The 10,970-nt window shown below is 42.0% G+C and overlaps 1 protein-coding gene across 1 annotated transcript in view; it reads left to right on the top strand.

Annotated features, from left to right (window-relative positions):
• fut8b (fucosyltransferase 8b (alpha (1,6) fucosyltransferase)) overlaps window positions 1-10,970 on the top strand; it is an 86,306-nt gene that overhangs the window by 3,910 nt on the left and 71,426 nt on the right. The window contains exon 2 of the mRNA XM_031861625.1: window positions 6,908-7,112. The gene's annotated coding sequence lies outside the window, so the exon portion shown is untranslated. The remainder of the gene's footprint in view (window positions 1-6,907; window positions 7,113-10,970) is intronic.

The raw sequence follows: 10,970 nt of genomic DNA, 5'->3' as shown, positions 1-10,970 counted from the left end.
GAGAGAGAGAGAGAGAGAGAGAGAGAGAGAGAGAGAGAGAGAGAGAGCGTCCTGTCCCTGCAGCATTTATTTTGATCATCAGTAAGGCGTCACCTTCTTCTCTCCAGTTAATTTAACCACACATTCGCATTATCTCCAGAAGCAGCCCTGGAGAGGTGGTGTCCGTGACATTAAACAGGGATTACACAGTGTACATAATAAAACAAACAGAGTATAATCCATGCACACAGACCAGCACAACACATAGTTAAAATATAACATGCATAAATGCTGCTGTGGCCTACTGGATTTACAGTGTGATACAGGATTGTGAGTAGACTGACACTGTGCAGACATGATGTAACACTGCTATCTACTGTTTAAAGAGCAAGTGTAAATTAACGGTCAATGTCACCGAATAGTTACTTTTTTCAAGAGGTTGTTTCCACAACCAAAAGCAGTTTGTTGAACATAAAGCGCGTTTTGTGTAACAGGAATCAATGGGGACTGTGACCTAATGTAATTTGCTTCGGTATGCAAGGTGGCTGTGGCACCTGTATGTGGTTAAAACCCTGAATGATTCAGGACAAGGGCCCTGCAACATAACACGGACTGTAGTGTTTATTTTATTACACCAGATCAATATGAGAAGTACTGCTACTTTTATGAATCGATTGGCTTGCAGACAAGGTCAATAGATAATCAAGACCTTCCTTTACACGTCACAAAAAATCTTCTTTCTTTCTTTCTTAAGGCAAGAAAACCCCAAAACATACATTTTTCATGCACTAGTCAATTTTGAGAGTTTGGGCTATTTCGCTTCCCTAACATGTCGTCTTTCAGACTAGTGGAAAGAAAACTTCCAAAATACACATTTAGGTATTTATTTTACTACTTTGTCTTTTTGCGTCTCTAGATTAATCCGAAATTCACCCAAAAAATGCATTAGATAATGCACAATTTGACTATTCAATCAAACAATTTCAGAAATGTCGTAGTACAAAAAAATATTTTCCTAATGGAAGTAATAAACACAGGGGAAGTTTCATGGTGATATTATCTTTCGATTTGTATCCTATTCACCTGTAATGTCTTACAATACACACCTTTAAAGGCTGTTTCCTCGAAATGATTGTTTTTCTCAGACTCTGAGCCAGAAATCTCCACTTCAGTAGCATTTACATACATCACACTTGCCAATTTCATTCAAATCTATATCCTGTAGGTTTTTGCTGAGTGGGTTGTTGATATATCATTCATAGCCTGATTTGTATCACTTTTCATTCCTAAAAACATCAATCCAATGGTCCATAAACAGAATGACAAACTTACAGCTGCATCCTGCCGTGATCTTCACGGCCCGTCACACCTTAATCCATGTGACTGCAATGACTCTCAAATGACTTCCATGTAACGACTCTCATGTGACAGTAAGATGCGGATCAACAGAGGATGAAATGCGTGGAACACCCATTGTGAAAAAGGCTAAGCTAAAGCCTCTTATAGCATTTAATTCAAATGTGTTGGACATATATAATCTTTTTAAATGTACCCTCACCTCCTGCTTTATGCATCCCTTTTTATTTGATAAATTGTTGGATAATGCTCTTACTGCGCTTTTTTATTTATTTTTAAAAGCTTTCCCAAAATTGTGTGAACCTTAAATTCAAGCACTTTCAAAAAAACAATTACATTTTCAAAATAAACACAGAATTTGGGTTGTGTTGACAAAGCAAAACTGAAAATTAGACAATATTTAAACCCCGGTGCAATGTCTTCATTCAAATAGTTGGCATGACATCATTTAAGAAAACTATAATAAATAAAGAAAACGCTGGATGATTATTAGATATGTTCTTTTGAGTTAGAATTCATAAGGTAATATTTTGCAGATAATCATAATTGGTATTTACTGAAAACTGCTTTTAGGAGATGTTAAGAGTGTTACGCTTTAGCAAACAACTTGTCCTACTAAATTGCCCCCCAAGGATCACATGCTGCATTTAAAGGCATTCATGCCGTGAAATGTGGCATGAAGGTTTTAGACATGCACACAAAGAACCTCGGGATCCTAAATGCCATGGAATAATAATACAACATAATTGGTGTATCAATACCAGCAAAATTGCCTCTTTTGAAACATTGGAGAATATACTGTATAAAATGAAAACAGCTGTCATTTTATATGATATTGCTATATCCAGATGTAAATCCAAACACATTTAGTTGCATTTAATGCTCAAGTGTTTAGAACAAATAGTCAAACCAGTGTCTGCATTCTTCTCTTCTTATACCTACTTCATAGCAGAGAGGCATACAGGTGTACAGGTAAATGCATGCAAAGGTACAGTGTAAGCATTACATTAGACAAATCTCTTTTAAAAACATTAATGACTGATTTCCATATTTTTAAATTACAATCTACTTGGATTCATCAAACTGACAACAGGATTTTGTAAAACACAATATAATCATTTCATCATAATAAAAAGTTAAACAGCCAAATTAAGTTCGCTAGATGGCTGATTTATGGACTTCACTCATTAGCACCTGAATGTTGATACAGGACTTAATCAGCTGCAGGGAAACATCAAACACACAAACGGATTCGTTAAATACACTCACCTGTGAATCAATCACCATACATGGCTTTCTGATACATCATAACAAATGCTCTATTTCCCATCCAAATCTATCAGCTTCACACCTGTACAAAACCTGAATTATACTACTTGGCAGCTGCAATTCACACATCGAAACTAAACGGAGGTCGCTGCAAGCAAACTGATCAGCAAAGCATTGATGATACAGAGTTGCTGTTGCACCGCTCATTAAACCAGCAATAAACATGAAAGATGTTAGAACAAGCAGAGCGAGCGGTCTTACCTCGAAGCACCTGTTTGTTCTGTGTAGAAGCAGGCATCGAATTCAGAGGCACTGAGCAGATTTATCTTGGTATTAGTTATAGGCTCATTGGTAGAGCAGGGTCTCCCTTCAATCAGAGGATTGGTGGTTGGATCCCCGGCTCCGCTAGTCGATGTGTCCTTGGGCAAGACACTAATGGTTAGTTAGACCCAGCGCTGCCACTAGACAGCTGTTATGTACATTTTCTTGTAACCCGTGTAGCATTAAAGCATGGTGGATGCTTTAATGCTACACGGGTTACAGAAGTTGTCCCTCGTCTGGCGATAGCAATGTGATTTCCTATGCAAGTGTGTGTGGATGAAGCGTTACGTTATTGAATTTGACTGGGGTTGACTCAAAGTTTACGGGACTTGACATAAGTCAATTGGTTTATACAGAAGTCAGCCATCTACTATGGTCACAATGGCAGCAGTGCAGATAATTTGATTCCATTTCTAATGCATTCACCTTGTACTGTATGTCTGCAACTTTAGAAAGGACAGAGTTCAGCCACCCTTAACGTGCTTCAGATACGTAATCAGACCTCATCATACACTGAGTGAACATCATTAACAGCAGGCTCAAGTCATAATAATGCTTCTGTCAGAGATTAACAGCGTCACCTGTGTCATTCACTCCCTCAACATTAGAGGTTAAATGGGTTCTATTAGTTCTGAGCTCGTTCCAAAATTCATTATAACTTTTAATTAGCAACTTCTAGAAAACACATCCTTGTATTCTCATTTCTTTTCATTTTGATTCCAGCACATACAGAACGCTATACTTTTAAAATGTATATTCCACCTAGATGTAATACTATATGTTTTATCTTTTTATTCATCACAGCTCACTTACCAGCATGCCATTCACGAAAAATGGCATGCTGCCAAACCCCCCTCTCTCTCCCTGTCCTGTCATTTTTCAGCTGCTCTAATAAAGGTAATAAAAGTTTAAAAAAAGAAGAAAAAAACGTAGCTCGGTTTGCCTGAAAGACTTAATTTACTATGTTTTGCTTGAGGACCGACAGCCTTCCACTGTTGCTAGTGTTCCGTAAATACTGCAGGTAAGGCCTGCACCATTAACTATCATTGCAACAATCACATGGTCTGTAGTAGCCTTCCTGTAATGCTGTAAATCTCTACGTTGAATGGGGCAGCAAGTAAAGCAGACGATATGACGTCTCTTCACTGTGTAAAACTGTTGCAGGTAATAATACTTTACTGAGTACAACAGATGATTGCCTGAAGACGTAAACAGGTTGTGTCATAACCTCAATTAAATGATTTATAGAAGACCCAAGTCACCCCCACTCAACAACCCCTACAATATATTAACAATATATTGGATCATGCTTAATATTCCAGTCTATTGCCACTCCTCTAGGTATTCAACCTTGGTGTAATTGTGTAAAGCTTACACGATCTTGCATTGCTAGCCATGTCTCTTGAATGCAGAAAAATGCTCCCAAAATGCTCTTCAACCACAATTTAGCCAGAATTTATGAAGGAATGTCTCAGTTACATGTCATGAATCTAAGATATTAGACTGTGTTTAATGTATTTCTTCATTAAAGTTATTGAAGTGCCCCACATTTCATGAAACAGAATGCATTATAACAAGTGCCACGGTGATGCATTCCTTCCCAAGCGTTACAGATTAACATGGTAATGATATCCTAACTATACTCTAATGAGACTTTAATCATTCTGTTCCATTTTGTTTCAAAGCATGTGATGCATTTCGCGAGGCATGAAAAGTGACACTTGCCCCAATATGCATTCGTGCGAGCCTGCTCACACAATGGCTGCCCACATCTCAGATGTTTTGTTTTCTTCTGAAACTAAATAGCATACCGGTCTGGTTATCAGGCTACATTTGCACACATAATGCAGCGTCAGACACTTTGGCGCTACATATCCCCCGTACTGGTTGCGCGCCATTCCACTCCAGCTTTCCCTTCAGGAGAACAGAGTTCACATGTTCTCTTTTGGAAACTCTTCCTCAGTGTCTCCATCTGAAAAGGTCAGCAAAGAAAAAGAAAAAAAGGCCAGGAGGTGATGCACCTGCCTCCACCCACGCTGAGAACAACGCTGATGATGATGATGATGATATCACAGCTGACTGATGACATTCTGCTGTGTGTGGGGTTGGGTGAGTGGGTGGGTGGGTGGAGGGAAGGGGGGCTTATGTTTCTCTGCAACAGTGCATGTACGGTGGTGGGTGTTGTGCATGAATGTTTGCCGGCGACAATTACAAGTGAGCCGCTGAACCATGAGTCATTTTCCTGGGTATGAGTGTAAGCCTGGTTGATGAATACAGAACTGAAGGGTCTTCTGAGTCATATTTCTTCTTTAGACTACCAAGAAAATGCTTCAGACCGGTTTATCCCTTCCCCACTCAGAGTGCACTGTGGCCTTTGCACCACGCGAGGGAGCTACTGCATCATTTTTAGGAGCCCGTTGTGTAAGGCGGAAAATATGCATGTACCAAATGTGGTGGTTGTTATTGTGATTCAGCTCCTCACCGCTGGAGTGAGACCTCTCAGAGGCATGCTGGATATTTTCTCAAAGATGGATTGCCAGACAAACACCAGATGAAAAGCCTTTGGGTGATATGAATTTGATTTAGTGGCTTGATTCTCAAGTCAGACTGCAAATGGGGGACAGAAAAACAGCAATAAATGCTTGGAAACATAATTGAGGATTAAATGGTTGTTTATTCAGATCAAAATGAAGCCACAGCGATAATATTCTTCATATGTTGTGGCAAAACACATGAAAAAGCAAGTGAGAAACGTCTTTGTTGAGTCCGCTTCGAGTTAAGGAACATTTCTGCTGTGTAAAGATGACCAAATTCAAATGGATATCATGTGCACCATAACTGTGAATTAATGAATAAGCAGGTCTCTCTACAGGGAGACTGCTGAGCTCGGTTATGTCCGGCCTTTATGGCAGTGGTTTATAGCTGTGTAACTGATGACTAGAGCCCGTGTCCACTCAGGTGTGCTATTTACAAACGTAAATGGATGAGCTTTGCACCAGAAGTTTTACAGTAGCGAAATTATCAACCTCTCAAAAAGCTGACACGTGCAGAGCTGTAAATTGCATCGTATAAGAATAAGACTAGCATTCAGTACTCATATAAATTATACTTCACTTAACTTTGAAATGTTCTCCTGAAAATTGGCAGTGATACAAAATACAGTTGATGTTCAGTGTTTTATTTTTGCCATTTCTTGTTATTGTGTAATTGTCTCTTACAACAAAATTTAACCTTGCAAAGAGTTTGGGGTTTACTTGGCCACATACTGAGAAATCGGAGATTTATGCCATCACCTCAACACCATGAAGATGATGTTGTCTCTGGTGGCCAATGAACAAGAAATGACATTTAAAAACAACAACCCGGTCTTCTCTGAACCTAGTCACCTGTGTACCTTGTTGTGCCCTCCATCGCCCCGGTGGCACCAGGTCTGTCTGTCTATGAGCCCGACTGCAGTACAACAACCCGACACTGGTGTGCGCACTGCAGCTTCCACTCCATCATACTTCCATCAGTAGTCAAGTCAGCCAGTGAGAGCCAGACGCAAACAGGAAATAAGAGCACCATACCGTCAAAATAAAATACCTAACGCTTAAAGGAGGTATAGGTGACTCCATATTTATTATTCTATATTTCAAATGTGCTTACTGTTTGCATTAAAAAAGTTAAAATGGTCACCAAACACAAAGTGGGAATAATTTCCACTAGGCTGAAGCATTAAATATACCTCATAAACACCTTAATGAAGCTCAACAAAAGACTCCACACATTCAGAGCTGAGACATTTGTCTTTATGTGTAGAGTTTATAATATACAATCAACTAAAATAATAAAATCACTGATATCCTCACAGCTGCCGCAGTCAGCTACAACTAACTAACTAAACTCTAACTGTTGATAGCAGGAACATTGCATTAGTGAGTTACTTACAGCCTGTTAATTTGAAGCCCTGACCGGATGTGAAATGTCCCCCTCTCACTAGTTCACTTTGACACCAGCCATCCAGCAGATCCCCACAGAGCAGACTCCACTTCCGTATTCAGAGATCCCAACTCTCCCAGTTCCTGTTTCCGCCGCAGCCTTTCTACTCAATTTTGTGGGAGCAACAATTCTCGGCTGCCGCTGCGCCAGACCCGGTCTCAGCAGCCCCGGTCGGATGCCGCTGGAAGCCGGTGTATCATGTCAAGGTAGGCGATAACAACATCCCGCTTGCATGGCGGAAATGTAGGCGCTATACGGAGGCTCAGCTCGCAGATCTCCCCGCTACATCCCCGGCCTGTTGACTGCGTCGCTGCTTGAGATGCCGGGTGACCAAATAGCGGTCACGGTGGGTAGGGATTCCTGGTCCCGTTATACTCGGATGCTTTTGCGCCGCTTCAGTTGGATGTTCCGGGTGATACCTCGGTGCGTTACATTCAGACGGACTGCCCCGCGGTCTCCTTTATTGGTCATGGCATGTTAAAAAACAGCTCACAGTGTATCCGCGTACTGACCCCGGCAGTTGGCCTGAAATGTCTCCTAAGACCGCCGCGTCACCTGGACCGTTAGTGTGGTAGTGTTGTTTCAGGCTACAGCCATCAACAGTGCTAGAAGCCTGTAGCATACAAGCTAGCTGTCTGTATGTGTGCGGTTTCTTCTTCTTCTTCTTCTTCTATAAATCGTGGGCGTATAAGTTCTCACCGTTAAATGAGAGTGAAATGGCATTTTAACCTCCACCCTCGCGCACACGCACACGCACACACACACACACACAATGTGAAAATGAAGACACATGACACGGGGAGGTGCCTTGACAAGTGTGCGTATCCTTCAGTGTCTTTGCCGGTTAATGTGGCGAATGTGTGGCGAGCAGACAAAGCAGCTGCCTGTGTTTCAGCCTCTGTGCTCGGCTATCAGGGAACCGCTTTGTAACAATCGTCACAGCCAAGGCGTGCGTTTGTTTTCAGTATCTGGAGGTGTGGTTACAATGTATCATAAGGCCTTCTGATATGTGGTTATGATTTTTTTAAAAAAGAGGAAGATAACAGGTCCAAGCTTCATTTCTCACCACATCAGGGCAGTCGGAGGAAGAAGGAAGGGCTTTCTGCTTCCCAGTCCCTCCTCACACACTTCACACAGCTGGATGATGATAGAGATGGCAGCTCAGGCAGACGGTGGATGTGGTTCAGTGTAGCTCATCTAAGCCCCCCCCCCCCAATAGAAGATGCATGCCTGCCCTCACAGTGATGTAAAGTGCCACCAAATGGCTTGTGATAAATGTCCAAATCGCACAGCAAATCCTCAGTACGTGGACGGGTGCAATGTTGTCATGATAATGTTATGATCTCCACAACTTAAGTTGAAAGCGTTCCAAGGCACAGCATGCAGTACGGCTCTTTTTTAATCGTGTTCAATATGACAGATTTAATGGGAAATAAGTGCAATACCTCTTTTTTGCTTCCACATGAAATCGATTTGTGACGTATGGCTTTATCGCCTAATGTCTGCCGGTGATATTACAGGACATATTTCAACTCGCGCTGTGTTATTTGTTTTTATTTCCTTGACAGCATATTGTCTGTAGTATAGTGCCACAATTATTTTTCAATGTTTCGATCCATTTGCAGCCGATATCCACTGTTCTCATTTGAATTGTAGTTGCTGACAAGGGGGGGAACAACCCCGCAACACCGATGGACAACTAATGCATCATTAATGTTATCTAATAAAGTCAGCCGGGGTAACTGGAAGCAGATTGATTGAGTTAGTTGCCCTAACCCACTCATGAATAAGTAAACAGTCATATATATATATATATATATATATATATATATATTGCGGTGACAGCAGTCAATGCCATAGCATGAGAGCTCTGTCTTGGTCTACAGAGGAATGTGCTGCTTCAGATAGACTTTTTTTTGAATTTTAAGTGTTTTTAAACTGTCAGAGGCCAACTATTTTACATAAAGTGAAGTGACTCATGCTTTGGCAGCAATGTGCTTTGATCTGGGCTTTGGCATTTTGGGAATGAATAGGCATAGCCATGGGTGGACCCATTTATATCAGCCAAGTGCAAATAATGAAGTTAAAGCAGTTCATTGTAATTTTGATGAAGCAATTAAATATTAGCGATAACACTCAAAACTAGCCCTCGAAATTCACCTGGCAGGTTTGAATTTTTTATTATTTTTTTTTTGCTGAATGCCTCCCAGTTTGTGTTGTTTCTGCTCGTTGAGCTGATTGCATTGGACAAACGTTGCACTCGCTGTCAGGTGCCTTGTAACACATGATACTGCATCTATAATACAGGAGAATCTGCTTTCTAGAGAGCTATTCTCTCTCTTTCCCCTCCCTGTTTGCCCTCTGTGCCTCCACCTTCCACGTCCCATGCCACTGTCTGTCTTCATTTTTTGACTAATGAGTTCATTAAACATATTAGTGGTGCTCTGCCAAAGAGGTTAGATGCGGTGCGGTGAGCAAAAAAAAAAAATGGGCGGCGACTAATTTCATAGTTTTATCTGCATTTAACACCGCGCACATTTGTCACATGGCAAAGCTCCGTTTCTCTTGTTTGGTTCAGCGCAGCGAGCCACTGCCAAGTGGACTTTTATTTAAAATAGCAAGTCGGGATTTGTTTTTCATTTCAATTCCATCTGCGGGAACCAGCCTGTCACCTGCACAGCAAGTGCCTCTGTTTGCATGAAAAGCCATTCTAATTTCAAGCATCACAGTGTTTTGGCTCACTGTACAGTGTGTGTGTGTGTGCGCGTGTGTGTGTGTACAATGCTTGATATTGGCTTCAGTGTGCTGTTCATACATCCCCTTTTTGCACCCCGTTTTCCCAGACATATCACTTCCCCCCCCCCCCCCCCCCCCCCCCCCCCCCCCCCCCCAATCTCGGGTGGATGAGAAGAGACGGCTGAATAGAGCTATGGAGGAAACAAACAACACATTTTGGAGACATGTTTCCAGTTTTGGGGGCTTCATGCTTACAAACACAAAGCACATTGAAGTGAAGAGGCTGTGCTTGTAGCAAGCTGCAGTAAGCAACAATGCCACCAAAAGAGGAAGGCTCATGCATTGTTTTGTTGGAATTGTTAATCTCTGTGCAGGGTATTTTCTCCCCTATTCCAGACAATGTACTGTATATAGAGCAGAAGCCATTGAATAGAAGCTTCTTTTTTGCCTTTGGTGTATCTGCTTTGAGGAAGGCAAAGACTGAAATATGGATACATGGAAAACACACTCATTTCTGAGTCTTGTTATTAAACACTTGGTCTGCCAAAGACGAGAAAGATAAAGAGTTAGCTTGTTCATCCACATGGTTCAGTGAGCAATGTCCAGTGTGGGTATTTGGCTGGCATTTTTGTTGTGAGAGTGCTGCTTGATTTCTGTCTCACCTACCCTTTAGGTTTTTGAAGTCACCAGCAAAGCGATGAGGAGATAATCGCTAACCTCTCTCAAGATGTTGATGGAATGACGTCTTGTGCGTCAGAGTAGGAACTGTAGAGCTGTAACTAACTGCATATATGCATATTTCTTGCAGAATGCAGCCTCTCTGCAGGGCACCATCTGTAGGAAAAAAAATGCATTTCTGCCATCAGTCTCCTCCTGCTCCCATCCTACCTGAGGGCCATTATTATCTGTAATGTAAGACAGAGTGTCTGTCTAGTGATCGTACGAGCCAATCACAGGGCGAGTGTGTGGGGCAGGTTTCCATGGAGAACAGCGAGCCGGACTGAAGCTCGGCTCGAAGCAGCCTAGCCTGATCCAGACTGATGGCATTCTCCGGCAGCAGCAGCAAAAAGGAAAGGCCCCAGCAGGCCCTGCCCTGCTGTCCGCCTGTCTAAATGTCTCGCTGCTTGTCTACCTGTCTTACTCAGTTGAATGTGTGAAGACAGAGTGGACGAAAAAGGGTTCTTTCTGATTAGAAATTCATTCAGACAGGCACAATAGGAACTTGGCCCCGGCAGCCATGTGGCATCAGATTGGATTTGTGTAGGGACTGGATCTAGAACACACATTGCCTGAGCCACAGCTGTCTTGGGTGGGTTTGCAAGACGTAG

This window comes from Anarrhichthys ocellatus, unplaced genomic scaffold (assembly GCF_004355925.1).
Source record: "Anarrhichthys ocellatus isolate YVR2014 unplaced genomic scaffold, GSC_Weel_1.0 scaffold25, whole genome shotgun sequence".
NCBI lineage: Eukaryota > Metazoa > Chordata > Actinopteri > Perciformes > Anarhichadidae > Anarrhichthys > Anarrhichthys ocellatus.
Note: the sequence above shows the minus strand (reverse complement) of the source record. Positions and strands in the feature narration are given on the sequence as shown.